Source organism: Rhinoderma darwinii (assembly GCF_050947455.1).
Source record: "Rhinoderma darwinii isolate aRhiDar2 chromosome 11 unlocalized genomic scaffold, aRhiDar2.hap1 SUPER_11_unloc_5, whole genome shotgun sequence".
Taxonomy (NCBI): domain Eukaryota; kingdom Metazoa; phylum Chordata; class Amphibia; order Anura; family Rhinodermatidae; genus Rhinoderma; species Rhinoderma darwinii.
In genome coordinates this window covers 253,334-272,500 of record NW_027461857.1, presented here as the reverse complement: position 1 = coordinate 272,500, position 19,167 = coordinate 253,334, and the positions used below count along the sequence as shown (strand labels likewise).

General features: G+C 42.5%; 1 long non-coding RNA gene across 1 annotated transcript in view; it reads left to right on the top strand.

The window, feature by feature from the left end:
* Nucleotides 1-18,702, top strand: part of LOC142698076 (uncharacterized) — a 21,027-nt gene extending 2,325 nt beyond the window's left edge. The window contains exons 2-3 of the long non-coding RNA XR_012865669.1: nt 10,070-10,215; nt 18,476-18,702. This is a non-coding gene — a long non-coding RNA (uncharacterized LOC142698076). The remainder of the gene's footprint in view (nt 1-10,069; nt 10,216-18,475) is intronic.
* Nucleotides 18,703-19,167: the final 465 nt, after the last annotated feature.

Genomic DNA, 19,167 nt, shown 5'->3' with positions numbered 1-19,167 from the left:
CAAAACTTCTGACATGTCACTATGACATGTCAGAAGTTTGTTAAACGTATAGCTGCACTTTAACAGAAGCCTGTGGAAATGACAATATACTGCAATACATTAGTATTGCAGTGTATTGTACCAGCGATCTAACAATCGCTGGCTCATGTCCCCTAGCAAAAAAAAGGGAAATATAGTTTTTAGTAAGGAAAAAAAGAACAAATTAAAAGTAAAAAAAAACACCTTTTCCCAGTTTTCCTCTAATGTAATGTCAAAAATAAAAAAAAGTCAACAAAATTGGTATAGCTGTTTCTGAACTATTAAAAAATAGCGTTATTTAACGCGCATAGTGAACCCAAAAAATGGTACCTATAAAAACTTGAGCTCGTCCCACAAAAAATACGCATCACACCGCTCAATCGATGAAAAAATAAAAACCGTACGGCTCTTAGAATGTGGCTACACAAAAAAAAAAATGTTAACAAAAAGTTTTTTTTTCTTTGAAAGTAGTATCATTTAAGAAAACCTATATAAATTGGTATCTCCGCAATCGTATTGAGCCACAGCATGTAGTTCCGTTTTCATTTTTACGAGCACGGTGAAATCTGTAAGAACGAAACCCAAAAAACCATGAAGGGATCGCAGTTTTTTCCAATTCAGCACGCAAATAATTTTTTTCCCGTTTACCAGTGCATTGTATGGTACTTTAGATGCTACTAATAGAAACTACAACTCCTCCCATAAAAAATAAGCCCTCAAACTCTATTAAAATGGCTTCGGCCTGAAGAGGTTATAGTCCAAGCCATTTTTCATTTGTCACTCACCTTCCTAGAGTCATAACTTTTTTATTTTTACGTCAATGGAGTGGTGTGTGAAGGATTATTTTTTTGCGAGAGGAGTTGTAGTTTTTTAGGCACCATTTAAAGTACCATGTAATGGTTGAATTTGAGAAAACTGAGCTTCCTCCATGTTTTTTTGGGTTTAGTTTTTACTGTACACACTTACCTTCTCTTAAGGTAAAAGTAGATTTAACATATATTTTTACCTTAAGATAAGGTAAATATATACAGCCCCAGAACCACGCTCACTACATATATACAGCACCAGAACCAAGCTCAGTACATATATACAGCCGCAGAACCAAGCTCCGCACATAAATACAGTACCAGAACCATGCTCAGTATATAAATACAACATCAGAACCAAGCTCAGTACATAAATACAGCTCCAGAACCAAGCTCAGTACATACGTACAAAACCTAAACCAAGCTCAATACAAATATACAGCACCAGAACAAACCTCAGTACATATGTACATCATCAGAACCAAGCTCAATACATAAATACAGCACCAGCAAAAATACAGCTCGGTACAGAGATAATTTAAATATAAATACAACACCAGAACCAAGCTCAGTACAAATATACAGCCCCAGATCCAAGCTCAGTACATATATACAACAGAGCCAAGCTCAGTACATAAATACAGCACAAAAACCAAGCTCAGTACATAAATACAGCTCCAGAACCAAGCTCAGTATATATGTACATCATCAGAACCAAGCTCAATACAAATATACAGCACCAGAACAAACCTCAGTACATATGTACATCATCAGAACCAAGCTCAATACATAAATACAGCACCAGCAAAAATACAGCTTGGTACAGAGATCATTTGAATATAAATACAACACCAGAACCAAGCTCAATACAAATATACAGCACCAGAACAAACCTCAGTACATATGTACATCATCAGAACCAAGCTCAATACATAAATACAGCACCAGCAAAAATACAGCTTGGTACAGAGATCATTTAAATATAAATACAACTCCAGAACCAAGCTCTGTACAAATATACAGCCCCAGATCCAAGCTCAGTACATATATACAACAGAGCCAAGCTCAGTACATAAATACAGCACCAGAACCAAGCTCAGTACATAAATACAGCACAAAAACAAAGCTCAGTACATAAATACAGCTCCGGAACCAAGCTCAGTACATCAACACAACACCAGAACCAAGCTCATTACATAAATACAAAATCAGGACCAAGCTCAGTACATATATACCCTGCCAGAAACAAGCTCAGTACATATATACAGTGCCACAACTAAGCTCAATAAATAAATACAAAACCAGAACCAACCTCAGTACATATATACATCACCAGAACAAAACTCAGTACATATATACAGCACCAGAACAAAACTCAGTACATATATACAGCACCAGAACAAAACGCAGTACATATATACATCACCAGAACAAAACTCAGTACATATATACAGCACCAGAACAAAACTCAGTACATATATACAGCACCAGAACCAAGCTCAATGCATAAATATAGCACAAGCACAAATACAGCTCGGTACAGAGATCATTTGCAAATTCAGTTTAACCCTTGCCATATAAGTTTGTTTGACCTTAAACTTCAGCTCCCAATATAGCCAGAACAATGGTTAGGATATGCTGGAAGTTGTTGTTTCACAAAAGGGAACGATACTGTATGATCTGCAGTGAGATAATGGGTGTGACTACAGTACTGATCAGTCACGGAGAATAAACATTTACATTGAGTGACTCACATGTGACGATTCTTTTTCGTTGTTCTTCTCTTTTCTTCTCCATGGGGACCAGACCTCTATGATGACTTCTCCCAGCCACAGACCATTTCTGCAGAGTTTGCCGGTCAGATGTCTTCGGCTCCTCACTTTTCCAACATTTCCGCACCTATAAACGAAGATAAAATTCTCATGGTGCCACACTCTATGCACCTGACTATAATAGTACTATACTCTGTGCCTCTGAAAATAATAGCTCCATACTCTGTCTCCATTAATTCAATTGTGTCAAACACTGTAAAGTAAAACACCACACACACTAACAATGCCTCCTGTAGATAGCGCCAGTGACAATGCCCCCTGTAGATAGCGCCAGTCACAATGCCCTCTGTAAATAATGACCGTCACAATAACCTCTGTGGATAGCACCAGTCACAATACCCTCTGTAAATAGTGCCAGTCACACTGCCCCCTGTAGATCGCGCCAGTCAAAATGCCCCCTGTAGATATTGCCCAGTGTAAATAGAGTGCCCTGTAGATATTGCCCCAATGCTGCCCACAGAAAAAAAGCCAGTGCAATAGTAATCAGTTGTATCTGCATCCTAAGGACACAGATACAATTGGGTAAGAAGTCCTGTTTCACCCCGGTTCTCTGAACCAGCTGTAATTTTAACAACCAGTTCGGGAAAACCGGGGCGAACTGGTCCCCCTTCAGCCTCGGGACCTGGGCAAGTGCCCACATTTCCCTCATTGTAATCCGCTCCTGCATATATGGCTCTGACACTTCTCAGCATCGACTATGTATGAGCGGCGCTGAAATGATGACGAGATGGAGGGGAGAAGAAGAGCGGTGAGGTGAGTATGTGTTTTTTTATGTTATGGGAGACGTGGGAGGGATGCTATGGCGCATGGTGTGGTCATTGCTGCACAATTTTACCGCACGGCCCAGCAGAAAAATGCAACACATTTATTAAAATGCTTTTGCCTCTTAATAAATGTGTCGCACTTTATGTTCAATTTTTTTTCTATTAAGACTGATGTATAAAACACCATTGTTAATAAATTGCCCCCTTTATGATTAGTATCAGCGACTGGTAAGTATCCGGATAGATTGTAGTTGTAGGATCACACGCTGCAGTAACATCTTATTTCATGGATTTCTTACAGACATCAGCGTTATATAGAAATCGATAGCATTTACCAGGAATGTATTCTCACACCTCCTTCTTTTTCTTTTATAGGTGTATATTTCCAAGTTCAGAGAATCAAGATGGTGAATGCTCCACAGGTCGGTTCACACGGCCTCTGACCCCTCATTGAATTCAATGGGTGGCAGAAAAAAACGCGGAACTGATTAATTTATAGGACTTTGTGACTGGCGTTGGAGCCGTTTAGGTATTGTGATTGCCATGGGGCAGTTCGGTAAAGGTATGTTTTTAGTCTTGTGTGAGGCTGATAAAGTGTAACTAAACTTTTAACATATCAAAGTGACATAGCAGAAGTTTTGATCAGTGGGGGTCTCAGCACTGAGACCCCCACCGACTGCTACAGCGAAGCGGCAGAAGCGCTTGGGTGAGTGCTGTGCCGCATGGTTTCTGATTGGCTTTCCACGGAAAACTGAGCGAGCGTTGTACGGACTAAATGGAAACTTTGAGTCTGTACACCGTTTGCTCAACTTTCCGAGGGAAGACGATCAGAAACAAAGCAGTACATCGCTCACCCTGCCGCTTCTGCTGCTTCATTTTAGCAATAAGTGGGGGGTCTCAGTGCTAGGACTCCCACCGATCAAAACTTCTGACATGTCACTATGTTTAGTAACAATTTAAGGCCCCATGCACATGACTGTAAAAAAACAGAACTGCTACGGATAGCTGTCTGTGCCGTAGAACCGTGCCGTGAAGTATGGAGCATGTCCTACGTTTCGTTTTTTATGGGCCGTGCTCCCATACTTTGTATGAGAGCACGGCCCGAAACTGCGGCCCGCGGCCATCGGCAGCTGGCCATGCCCAAAATCACGGGCCGTAATTATGGGCACGGCCATGTGAATGGGGCCGAAATGTTGATAAAACTCCTATAGAAAGTATTATGACTAAGTAAAGTAGGTGTGATAGAAATAATTCATACAGTTCTGGTAATAAAGTGATTTTGAGTTGGATTTCCCCGGTCAGATGCGGTTTGGTTGCTGTTTGCAGAAGAGTTTTCTTCTGGAGTTCTTGTTCTTGGAGGATATTCTTGAGGACATTTGGACGTTCTAACAGTCAGTTGTCTACCTCTGGCCATAGAGTAGTGTTTCATCTATTACAGACGAGTGTGCAGCTTAAAGGGGTTTTTCCATCTTAGACATTTATGGCATGTCCACAGGATGCGGGTCCAGCTCTGATGTATGCCATAAATGTCTAAGATGGGAAGAACTCCTATAAAATGCCAGGGTAAGGAAGGACACTCTACTTGCGATCAGATCCACCATTTTAAAGGTAGCGATGAATGGGGTGATAAATGTTGCAGCCAGACGCCCCTTACATCCCGGCTAGTAACAAGATATCATCATTATTTGAGGTGTTCCTGATGTAGAAATCCCTATGTGTAATGACAATGACGTTATCGAGCCAGTATATTTTGTTTGTCAGTATGTTACACAATCTTTCTGGTTATCAGCTGTGTCCATGAAAGTCTCCCCTGAAATAAGGCTCATTTTTGTAGGGTTTGTGTGGGCAGGGTTTTAATATTTTTGCTGTGAGTGGCGCAGTTTAGTTGACGTGTCTGCTTTTCTTTTCCTCTCTAGTGATTTGGCCAGAAGTCACAAGTCCGTGTTCGGCTATTTTCTCTACTAGTGATATCACTTTGTGTCCTAACTTGGCGCATGTGAGGTCTCTATTGAATGTGTAATATTTTTCCTGATGGATGATATTAGATATTTGGTGTCCTCTCTAGGCCACAATTAGGCCCATGTTATAAATGAGATGTAAATGGTCCACTGAATAGATTGTAGAATGGTTTTCTGTTATACAGATGTGAAGGAGAGCGCTATTTCTTCTAGACATCTGATCTTTGGTGTGATTGGTGAATAATTTAGGGGCTGTGGTCAGAGACAATTCTATGATACTTGTGGCTTCTAGTCAGGGTGGGGTGGTCGGTGCGACCTCTTGGATAGGAAGACTTGAGGTGGGATCTCTAGTTTGGCTCCGCAGAATGTACCCCAGAACGGATTTAATTGCCCCTTAAAAATGATTTGAGTTTTATGAGAAACCAGGCACACTAACATCTCTTTACTGATCCAGTACATCTATAGCATATACCAGGAACGTATTATAGCACCTCTTTCTTTTCTAGATGTCTATAAGTGAAGAGAAGCAAAATATAGAATCCTCCTCAGCGGCAATGGAGGAATCAGAGGACTGGTAATTAATATTATTATTAATTATCAGGCTGGTTTCTAGCGTTCCCGGGTACATACCGTCCTCTACAGCGATGTGACTGCACATGAGCAGTAGCGCACGCTGAAATACAGGTTAAGAATAAGCACTTGGGAACAGTCGCCGGTTCCCGGGTACATACCGTCCTCTACAGCGATGTGACTGCGCATGAGCAGTAGCGCACGCTGAAATACAGGTTTAGAATAAGCACTTGGGAACAGTCGCCGGTTCCCGGGTACACACCGTCTTCTACAGCGATGTGACTGCGCATGAGCAGTAGCGCACGCTGAAATTCAGGTTTAGAATAAGCACTTGGGAACAGTCGCCGGTTCCCGGGTGCATACAGTCCTCTACAGCGATGTGACTGCGCATGAGCAGTAGCGCACGCTGAAATACATGTTTAGAATAAGCACTTGGGAACAGTCGCCGGTTCCCGGGTACATACAATCCTCTACAGCGATGTGACTGCGCATGAGCAGAAGCGCACGCTGGAATACAGGTTTAGAATAAGCACTTGGGAACAGTCGCCGGTTCCCGGGTACATACAGACTTGCTGAAATGCAAGTTTCGTAGAAGCACTCGGGAACAGTCGCCGGTTCCCGGGTGCAGGCGAGGACTTGGGCAGCGCTACTGTTGCGCATGCGCAGTTGCAGCTACAGGCTGGTAGTCACACCAAGCACTCGGGAATAATTGGATGTTCCGGAGTGCAAACGAAATAAAGCGCGTTCATGAGAACATTGAAAGCGACCACAAAGCCATACTAAGGTCGGGATGTGTCTTTTCCCGAACGTAGCCAGAGGAATGGGTTTTGGTCGGATCCAAGGGCAACCAGTAACGCAACAAAACTTCTGCAACAAAGGCGTTGAGTACATAATGGCATGGCTTTATAAGCATTCACACATGGCAGACCTGGGAGCCTTGTTTAGGCCCCCGGTTGCCATGGCACCTATCAGAAACCTGCGATTGCGCTGATGGTGACAGAGGAAGCCCCCGCCATCTGTTTACCCACGTAGATGCCCCACTATTGACCACAGCAACTGAGGGGTAACGTGCCGGGTTCTACGCTATTTCCCTGTACCATCCAAGTACTGTACATTTACGGTTCTTTGTGCTAACTGCATGGCGCTGTAAATGTATGTCACCCAGTGGTTAAATGACAGAAAGCTGACATCAGTAGCGTGAATTTCTAAGTTTATAGGATTTGCGTCTGTAAGTAAATAAACCGTATGCAACCCCAATGGCAGCCTCTATCTGTGGTGCACGGTTGGGTAAACGTTCTTTTGGCACTTGCCCCCTACCCACCCAGTGCTGCACATGGAATAATACAAGACGTTTTTGGGCATGTGCAGTAGCCTGGGGCTGCTCTGCTTGTATGTATCAAGATGATGAAGCAAGCGGGCCTGGGACATTTCACCCATCTGCCCTTAACAACAACCCACCCCCAAATCTGGAACTTCTACGGAGCAGAGAGTAAGCCGGCGGGCATGAATAGCCGAAACAGTGAGGAAAATCCTGACCTAGAATGGATCCAATTGTAGCAAACTATCAGCTGCGAGAAATATCAGGCATGTTCCTGGATATAAAAAAGAATATTCCCATTCACTGACCCCAAACAGATATCTTAAAAATGCTGAGGAATTAGTAAGTTGCCGAACTTTTCATTATACGAAATTTAAGCATCTAGTTACATGAAACCGGAAAATCACTATTATCTTGCCATTTTATAGAGATCAGTGGTAAAATAGTGGCCACTCGGGGGCACAAATATGGATAACCAGGCCTGTACCTCTAGTTGTGCCTGTGACAATGCATCACCCCCATCTTATTCTTAAGGACCATGAAGTGTTTGAGCTTCTACATGGACCTAACAAGGGATCTGCTGGGGTCCCTTATCTACACATATTCAGGTCGGAGGGGTTGTAAAACGGTGGTGCCTTGCTGGGGGCTCCACTACATAAATATCCTGCAGACTGTCCGGAAACAAAATGTACTTCTCAGTCGTATGTATATATGTATGGAGCATGTCCTCACTGTATATACTGTACTCCCTCCTTACTGTCCTCATACTGTATATAATGTACTGTTCAGTTGTATGTATATATAGGACGTGTCCTCACTGTATATACTGTACTCCCTCTTTACTGTCCTCATATATACTGTATATAATGTACTGTTCAGTTATATGTATATATGGGACGTGTCCTCACTGTATATATTGTGCTCCCTCTTTACTGTCCTCATACTGTATATAATGTACTGTTCAGTTATATGTATATATGGAGCATGTCCTCACTGTATATACTGTACTCCCTCCTTACTGTCCTCATATATACTGTATATAATGTACTGTTCAGTTGTATGTATATATATGGGACGTGTCCTCACTGTATATACTGCACTCCCTCTTTACTGTCCTCATATATACTGTATATAATGTACTGTTCTGTTATATGTATATATGTATGGAGTGTGTCCTCACTGTATATACTGTACTCCCTCCTTACTGTGATCATATATACTGTATATAAAGTACTGTTCAGTTATATGTATATATGTATGGAGCATGTCCTCACTGTATATACTGTACTCCCTCTTTACTGTCCTCATATATACTGTATATAATGTACTGTTCACTTATATGTATATATGGAGCATGTCCTCACTGTATATACTGTACTCCCTCTTTACTGTCCTCATATATACTGTATATAATGTACTGTTCAGTTATATGTATATATGGGACGTGTCCTCACTGTATATATTGTACTCCCTCTTTACTGTCCTCATACTGTATATAATGTACTGTTCTGTTATATGTATATATGTATGGAGTGTGTCCTCACTGTATATACTGTACTCCCTCCTTACTGTGCTCATATATACTGTATATAAAGTACTGTTCAGTTATATGTATATATGGGACGTGTCCTCACTGTATATACTGTACTCCCTCTTTACTGTCCTCATACTGTATATAATGTACTGTTCACTTATATGTATATATGGGACGTGTCCTCACTGTATATACTGTACTCCCTCTTTACTGTCCTCATATATACTGTATATAATGTACTGTTCAGTTATATGTATATATAGGACGTGTCCTCGCTGTATATACTGTACTCACTCTTTACTGTCCTCATACTGTATATAATGTACTGTTCAGTTATATGTATATATGGAGCATGTCCTCACTGTATATACTGTACTCCCTCCTTACTGTCCTCATATATACTGTATATAATGTACTGTTCAGTTGTATGTATATATATGGGACGTGTCCTCACTGTATATACTGCACTCCCTCTTTACTGTCCTCATATATACTGTATATAATGTACTGTTCTGTTATATGTATGGAGTGTGTCCTCACTGTATATACTGTACTCCCTCCTTACTGTCCTCATATATACTGTATATAATGTACTGTTCAGTTATATGTATATATGGGACGTGTCCTCACTGTATATACTGTACTCCCTCTTTACTGTCCTCATACTGTATATAATGTACTGTTCACTTATATGTATATATGGGACGTGTCCTCACTGTATATACTGTACTCCCTCTTTACTGTCCTCATATATACTGTATATAATGTACTGTTCGCTTATATGTATATATGGGACGTGTCCTCACTGTATATACTGTACTCCCTCTTTACTGTCCTCATATATACTGTATATAATGTACTGTTCACTTATATGTATATATGGAGCATGTCCTCACTGTATATACTGTACTCCCTCTTTACTGTCCTCATATATAATGTATATAATGTACTGTTCACTTATATGTATATATGGAGCATGTCCTCACTGTATATACTGCACTCCCTCTTTACTGTCCTCATATATACTGTATATAATGTACTGTTCAGTTATATGTATATATGGAGCATGTCCTCACTGTATATACTGTACTCCCTCCTTACTGTCCTCATATATACTGTATATAATGTACTGTTCAGTTATATGTATATATGGGACAGGGTCCGCTCTCTAATCAGGATTTTTAAGGTGGTATGGATAAAACATTATCCCCTACTATACATTTTCCTGTAATATTATAATAAATATTGGATTTCTCTCTTTCTAAACAGACTCCGCTCCCACTGGACAACATGCAGGGCTCCCATGTTACGTCATCGCCATAGAAACTGTTCGGTTTCCAACCATCATAGAACGGACAACTAACCGGCAACTAAAAGCTCCTCCCAATGTATTAATGTCACTTCTGTATGGACAGGTAAGATTTGTCTATCCCCTTCAAGGGGTTTTCCCATGAAGGACATTTATGACATCTCCACAGGATATGTCATAAATGTCAGATAGATGGGAGTCCCACCTCTGTGACCGGCGCCTATCTCCAGAACGAGGCCCCCTAAATAGTGGCGGATTAAGTAGGCCATAGGCCCTGGGCTGTTACCCAAACTTAGGCCCCCCTACTCCTCCGCCGCCCTGCCGCGCCGCAACTATTGTTAACACTACCTTTTTGTGCAAGCATTAACAGATGGGTGTTACGATTCCCCTTGTCAAAGGGCTGCGTCCCTACATACTGACAGTATCACACTGTGCAGGGACACATCCTCCTGACAAGGGGAATGGTAAAACACATTTGTCTATCAGTCCTGGACTGCACAAAGATATTTTGTGAAAGACAAGGATTTCCTATAAAAAACATGTCAGGAGAGGAGACAGATTCTCTATAAATGAAAAACTGAGAGGAAAAGAAGTCATATCGCCACAAATAGAGTATAAAAATAGCAAAATTTTATTAGGACATACAATACATAAATATTGTTACAGATAAAATTCAAAGATGGATCCGAATAAAAGAAGGGAAAAGCAGTGCGGTAGCTTCAAAAATATTGAAGGTTGGAATATAAGGCCCACTGTGGACACACAGAATCTGGTACGAAAACACTTCCTAGTGTGAATCACACGTGACAACGTCTAGCTCATATACTGTCTGCACACATAATAAACTAGTAATGACGAGCAGCGGAATTGGGAATTAATCATAACACCAAGTCAGTACAAGTGGCCCTAATGCTTGTGACATCACTAGAAAATAGTATTTAGGTGTCTATAATTAATTTGCGCTTTGCAGAGGTAGGTGAGAAGAATCTGAACCAAGGTGCCAGAGTAAAAATAGAGCTGCCAGAGACGCAGTCCAATGTATCTGGTCCGTGTGAAATCACATTGAGTCAAGTATGGAGAGTATAATGGTGGGCTTACCCATAAAGATGAATGTAGTTAGGCCCCGCACTGCAGCCTGAAAGGTGTTGCGCCCCGACGCGCGTTTCGCCAATATGGCTTCCTCAGGGGGTAGTGTATTGTGAGGTACGGTGTCGAGTTTTATATATGGTTCCATTAATCAAAAAGTATGTGGTTCCGGTGTCAGTCCTCTCGTTCTGGTCTACGGCGCATGCGCGGGAACCTAGCCTGAGCCGCGAGATCCCCGTCCCCTGTTCGTCACGCTCCCACTGCGCCTGCGTGCCCCCGGGGACGCGTGTCCATGGGAACAGAGCAGGCGCAGTGCGGACGTATAGACGACAGAGGAACGGGGCGAGGCTCCAAGGTTCAACTACGGCATTCGCAAACCCCAGGACATATGGAAATATTGAGGTACGTGTATGAACGTGTACTGTTGTATAAGAATGTGAGTATGATCAGCAATCAAAAGAGGAATGAAGATGTGTTGATGTTTGTACCGAAGGCATCAAATGAAAGGGTGAATGAGAAGGATATGAAGAATGAAGTATGTGAGACATAAGATAGCATTAGTGATGTAGTATGACCAATATAATCGAAATAGACCATTGCAACTGGTGGTAGATAAAAGTGCAGATATATATCAAACAATAGGATATAATAATACAAAAAATTGAATACTATTAAGATAGTAAATTAATAGGAAAAACAAAAAAAGGGGGGGGGGAAGGGGGAGGGGGTGAAAGGGGAAACTGATACCAGGGGAGACTAATATAATACAAGTGAAAAGAGAAGATCATGAATAACATGAAAGTACGACGCATATGATATATATATATTATTGCGAGCAGTGAAGGACAAAAAACAAAAAACAAACGGCATAATGGATTATTATGTGTCAGAAGGTGACAATCGAGTGAAATTACAGAATGAATCTAAACCACATACGTAATTGAAAAGACATATGGTGTACTATAAATCAGTAGAGTGAACAGAAGATGAATAAATGAACAGTTCAAATGGATAAGTTCATTGTCCGGAGGGGTTGATTGATGTCTCATAGATATAGTTCCATGATGTTTCGGAGGAACAGCACTTAAGGAATCGCTCGATCTAGACACAATACTGCAGAAAAGAACAGGCATTAATAACTATTAAAAACACATAAAACCTGAAAAGAAAAGTTAGTATAGGAGGGATTTATAGGCAAAGTCATATTGCGTACCAACAAGGTAACAGGAATCTTACAGAAAAGCCGAGAAACTTAAATTTTCATTGAGCCCATGTGGGGTCATGGTGCCCAGTGTAATGATCCACCTGCACTCTTTTAGTGCAAGTATTTTTTTGATATCCCCACCTCTGACACCACAATGAATACGGTTGATGCCCCTAACTCGAAAGGTTCTAGGGTCACATCCATGTTTTAGTTTAAAGTGTCTTGGGATGGTTTTTAGGGTCGTCAGGTCCACTACATCTCTTGCTGCGGATATGTCCCGTACATGTTCCCTCACCCTTAACTTTAGTTGTCTGGAGGTTAGGCCCACATAGACCATAGGGCAGTCGCATGTAGCATAATATATCACGTGAGTGGTATTGCACGAGATATATTGCAAGATTTTAAAACGTCTGTCCGTCTTTACAGAATCAAAGTGTGTGGTCCGCAAGATATTTGGGCATGCTATGCAGTCACCGCAGGGAAAGCAGCCCTGGGCGGGGCCTCTAGCTGAGAAAGGATTCTGTCGTTTAGGGACATAATGGCTCTGTATAAGGATGTCCCTCAAGTTCCTGCTTCTTCTTGCAGTCATTTGGGGATATGGGGGTAGAGCTGTAGTTAGTGTTGTTTCCAGCTGTAAGATGGGCCAGTGTCTTTCCAGGATTTCTCTCATTAGTTGCCACTGATTATTGTGAGTCGAGATAAATCTGATCACATCAGGTGTTTTTTCTTTCTGTTCTGGGGGTGGTGGGTAGAGTAGTTCTTTCCGTGCCACCCTCCTAGCCCGATTGTAGCCCTGTTTAATACAGCGATGGCTGTACCCCCTTTCTTTAAAACGTTCCCTTAAGTCTTGAGCCTGATTTTCAAAACTGGAGTCCGAGGAGCAGATCCGCCTCATCCTCAGAAATTGACCAACCGGGACAGCTTTGACTGTAGAATAGGTGTGTGCTGATGTGGCATGTAAAAGGGAGTTGACCGACGTCTCTTTTCTGTAGACGTCGGTCTGTAATCTTCCCTCTGGATCTGATGTGATGGTTATGTCCAGAAAGTTCACCTTTTGTTTGTCATGGTCAAATGTCAGTTTAATATTCCAATTATTAATATTCAAATTCTGCATGAAATTCACAAGTTGTAATTCAGTTCCCTGCCAGATAATGAAGACGTCATCAATGTAACGCAACCAGCACAGCACATGGTTGTAGGCGCCGTCACCATGCACAACCCGTCTCTCCCAGAGGCCCAAAAACAGGTTGGCATATGACGGCGCGCACGCCGCCCCCATGGCCGTGCCTTGTTTTTGAACATAAAAGGAATCTTTGAAGACAAATAGATTATGCGTGAGGATGAACTCCAATAGAACCACTATCAGATCGCATAGATGGCTGTCCCGGTTGCTCATGCTAAGGAAGAAGCGGACCGCCTCAATGCCATCGTGATGTCTAATACACGTGTACAGGGATTCCACGTCTGCTGTGACCAGTAGCATGTCCCCCTCCAAATATATTCCATCAATTCTTTTAAGTACCTCCGTGGTATCTTTTACGTGTGATGGTAGACACTCCACTAGGGGTTTCAAGTAGAAGTCAATGAATTTGCATACTGGTTCACATAGACTGCCAATCCCTGACACTATGGGGCGACCTGGAGGATCCCTAATATCCTTATGAATTTTGGGAAGGAGGTAAAAGGTTGGGATCACAATGGCATTGAGGCGGTCCGCTTCTTCCTTAGCATGAGCAACCGGGACAGCCATCTATGCGATCTGATAGTGGTTCTATTGGAGTTCATCCTCACGCATAATCTATTTGTCTTCAAAGATTCCTTTTATGTTCAAAAACAAGGCACGGCCATGGGGGCGGCGTGCGCGCCGTCATATGCCAACCTGTTTTTGGGCCTCTGGGAGAGACGGGTTGTGCATGGTGACGGCGCCTACGCCGACAACCATGTGCTGTGCTGGTTACGTTACATTGATGACGTCTTCATTATCTGGCAGGGAACTGAATTACAACTTGTGAATTTCATGCAGAATTTGAATATTAATAATTGGAATATTAAACTGACATTTGACCATGACAGACAAAAGGTGAACTTTCTGGACATAACCATCACATCAGATCCAGAGGGAAGATTACAGACCGACGTCTACAGAAAAGAGACGTCGGTCAACTCCCTTTTACATGCCACATCAGCACACACCTATTCTACAGTCAAAGCTGTCCCGGTTGGTCAATTTCTGAGGATGAGGCGGATCTGCTCCTCGGACTCCAGTTTTGAAAATCAGGCTCAAGACTTAAGGGAACATTTTAAAGAAAGGGGGTACAGCCATCGCTGTATTAAACAGGGCTACAATCGGGCTAGGAGGGTGGCACGGAAAGAACTACTCTACCCACCACCCCCAGAACAGAAAGAAAAAACACCTGATGTGATCAGATTTATCTCGACTCACAATAATCAGTGGCAACTAATGAGAGAAATCCTGGAAAGACACTGGCCCATCTTACAGCTGGAAACAACACTAACTACAGCTCTACCCCCATATCCCCAAATGACTGCAAGAAGAAGCAGGAACTTGAGGGACATCCTTATACAGAGCCATTATGTCCCTAAACGACAGAATCCTTTCTCGGCTAGAGGCCCCGCCCAGGGCTGCTTTCCCTGCGGTGACTGCATAGCATGCCCAAATATCTTGCGGACCACACACTTTGATTCTGTAAAGACGGACAGACGTTTTAAAATCTTGCAATATATCTCGTGCAATACCACTCACGTGATATATTATGCTACATGCGACTGCCCTATGGTCTATGTGGGCCAAACCTCCAGACAACTAAAGTTAAGGGTGAGGGAACATGTACGGGACATATCCGCAGCAAGAGATGTAGTGGACCTGACGACCCTAAAAACCATACCAAGACACTTTAAACTAAAACATGGATGTGACCCTAGAACCTTTCGAGTTAGGGGCATCGACCGTATTCATTGTGGTGTCAGAGGTGGGGATATCAAAAAAATACTTGCACAAAAAGAGTGCAGGTGGATCATTACACTGGGCACCATGACCCCACATGGGCTCAATGAAAATTTAAGTTTCTCGGCTTTTCTGTAAGATTCCTGTTACCTTGTTGGTACGCAATATGACTTTGCCTATAAATCCCTCCTATACTAACTTTCCTTTTCAGGTTTTATGTGTTTTTAATAGTTATTAATGCCTGTTCTTTTCTGCAGTATTGTGTCTAGATCGAGCGATTCCTTAAGTGCTGTTCCTCCGAAACATCATGGAACTATATCTATGAGACATCAATCAACCCCTCCGGACAATGAACTTATCCATTTGAACTGTTCATTTATTCATCTTCTGTTCACTCTACTGATTTATAGTACACCATATGTCTTTTCAATTACGTATGTGGTTTAGATTCATTCTGTAATTTCACTCGATTGTCACCTTCTGACACATAATAATCCATTATGCCGTTTGTTTTTTGTTTTTTGTCCTTCACTGCTCGCAATAATATATATATATCATATGCGTCGTACTTTCATGTTATTCATGATCTTCTCTTTTCACTTGTATTATATTAGTCTCCCCTGGTATCAGTTTCCCCTTTCACCCCCTCCCCCTTTCCCCCCCCCCTTTTTTTGTTTTTCCTATTAATTTACTATCTTAATAGTATTCAATTTTTTGTATTATTATATCCTATTGTTTGATATATATCTGCACTTTTATCTACCACCAGTTGCAATGGTCTATTTCGATTATATTGGTCATACTACATCACTAATGCTATCTTATGTCTCACATACTTCATTCTTCATATCCTTCTCATTCACCCTTTCATTTGATGCCTTCGGTACAAACATCAACACATCTTCATTCCTCTTTTGATTGCTGATCATACTCACATTCTTATACAACAGTACACGTTCATACACGTACCTCAATATTTCCATATGTCCTGGGGTTTGCGAATGCCGTAGTTGAACCTTGGAGCCTCGCCCCGTTCCTCTGTCGTCTATACGTCCGTGGGAGCGTGACGAACAGGGGACGGGGATCTCGCGGCTCAGGCTAGGTTCCCGCGCATGCGCCGTAGACCAGAACGAGAGGACTGACACCGGAACCACATACTTTTTGATTAATGGAACCATATATAAAACTCGACACCGTACCTCACAATACACTACCCCCTGAGGAAGCCATATTGGCGAAACGCGCGTCGGGGCGCAACACCTTTCAGGCTGCAGTGCGGGGCCTAACTACATTCATCTTTATGGGTAAGCCCACCATTATACTCTCCATACTTGACTCAATGTGATTTCACACGGACCAGATACATTGGACTGCGTCTCTGGCAGCTCTATTTTTACTCTGGCACCTTGGTTCAGATTCTTCTCACCTACCTCTGCAAAGCGCAAATTAATTATAGACACCTAAATACTATTTTCTAGTGATGTCACAAGCATTAGGGCCACTTGTACTGACTTGGTGTTATGATTAATTCCCAATTCCGCTGCTCGTCATTACTAGTTTATTATGTGTGCAGACAGTATATGAGCTAGACGTTGTCACGTGTGATTCACACTAGGAAGTGTTTTCGTACCAGATTCTGTGTGTCCACAGTGGGCCTTATATTCCAACCTTCAATATTTTTGAAGCTACCGCACTGCTTTTCCCTTCTTTTATTCGGATCCATCTTTGAATTTTATCTGTAACAATATTTATGTATTGTATGTCCTAATAAAATTTTGCTATTTTTATACTCTATTTGTGGCGATATGACTTCTTTTCCTCTCAGTTTTTCATGATCATATGAAGTTTTGCTGTGTTACTTACATATAGCGGGGCGCATTGGATACTTGCTTATGGCGCCTAACTATTTACCTAACCTGGTAAGTCCTTATATTTAAATTGTCGTTCTTCTATAAATCTAGTGACTCACAGAATGTAAAGTAAAGCACCACATACACAGTGCCCCCTTTAGATAACACCACACACAGCCCCCTGTAGATTGTGCCACACACACAGCCCCTGTAGATAGCGCCACAAACACAGTCCCTGTAGATAGCATCACACACACAGCCCCTGTAGATAGCGCCACACACACAGCCCCTGTAGATAGCGCCACACACACAGCCCCTGTAGATAGCGCCACACACACAGCCCCTGTAGATAGCGCCACACACAGCCCCTGTAGATAGTCACACACACAGCCCCAGTAGATAGCATCACACACAGCCCTTGTAGATAGTCACACACACAGTCCCAGTAGATAGCGCCACACACACACAGCCCCTGTAGATAGCTTCACACACATAGCCCCTCCCCTTGTATATAGTGCCACACAGCCCCCTCTCCCCTTGTATATAGTGCCACATATCCCCCCTCCCCTTGTATGTAGAGCTACACAGCAATCACCCCCCTGTATATTGCCACATAGCCCTCCAAAACAAAACATTGTACTTACCTTGCCCCGTTCCCGCGACGGACGGTGCGCTGCACTGTCTCCAGGCAGAACGCATGCTCATACCAGCGTGATGCAGTTACGTCATCACGGCAGCCTGCCCAGGGAGTCTTCCCAGCACCTTAGAGGCTGCAGTCCTAACTTGGCCTGCAGCCTATATCATTAATTCATATCTGCGTCCTGAGGATACAGATACATGTGAATGTGGCTGTCGCTAGCATCGGGGCCCCCTCCAGTGCTAGGCGCCAATGGGCTTGAGGGGGCCCGTGCAGCCCAGCCAATAAATGTTATGGGCCTGGCAGCCATGGGCCCCCTGGGAGCCTTGGTCGGCTGCCCGAGCTTTCCTAACGATGATCCGCCGCTGCCCCCAAACCCAGTGCTAGCTTTTTGTGCTCATGCTGCTTCCCGGTCACTTCTTGATGACATGGTCGGGAGTTACAGAAACAGCGGTGAGTGCCTCGAATTTCTACCTTCTATACATATATATATATTGATGTGCTCAGGACTTCACCCTAGGATCCCCCCTTACTAGTAATAAATGCCGTGCACCTGCATTTGGGATTTCAGATCCTCGCTGTCTTTTTGGATTATTTATCAGTTTGTTCTCTGTACTTTTACAGATAGTGCCAGAAACCCAACTATGGATTTTCGAGCCAGAGAACAGTCATGGCTGGTTAAAGATGACTCCACAGCCACAGGTGTTGTCAGTCAGAGAAATATTAGCGAGCCACAGAACTCCTTCAAAAGCCTTGTAAATAAAAGAATGAAAGTTTGGTGGAACCGAGCATTCCTAGCAAATTATCTCCAACGGAACCTTATACCGAGGGGGTTACGCATACAAGTTTTCCCATCATTTCCAACTGAAGATGTGAATTTTTCATCTAAATGGGAGGAGAACTGCAGTGCGTGTTCATTTAAAGTGATGGAGCGTCTTATTGGACTCAATAACACCTCATTAGAAAACAGGGATAACGAGCTGGAAAAGATCCAGCAAAAATTAAAAGCAGAGATGTCCAAAGAGAATTTAGACACATTTAAAATGCAATTGGATCAACAATGCCTCGTCTGGAGAAAAGAAATGGAGCGCAGAAAAACAAAGAAATTGATATGTGATAATAATGATTTTCAACAGAAGAAAATATATTGATGGAATCGGAGACAAGATGGTGAATCACTGAGTCTTTCCTCTTCTATGTGATCTTTGTCATCACAGAGCGGTCACCATGATATGACATTATGTAGTAGCGTGAGGTCTACCCGTGACTTACCAAGATACTAAAATCAGACGTCCAACAGTAGGAGAAAAATGAAT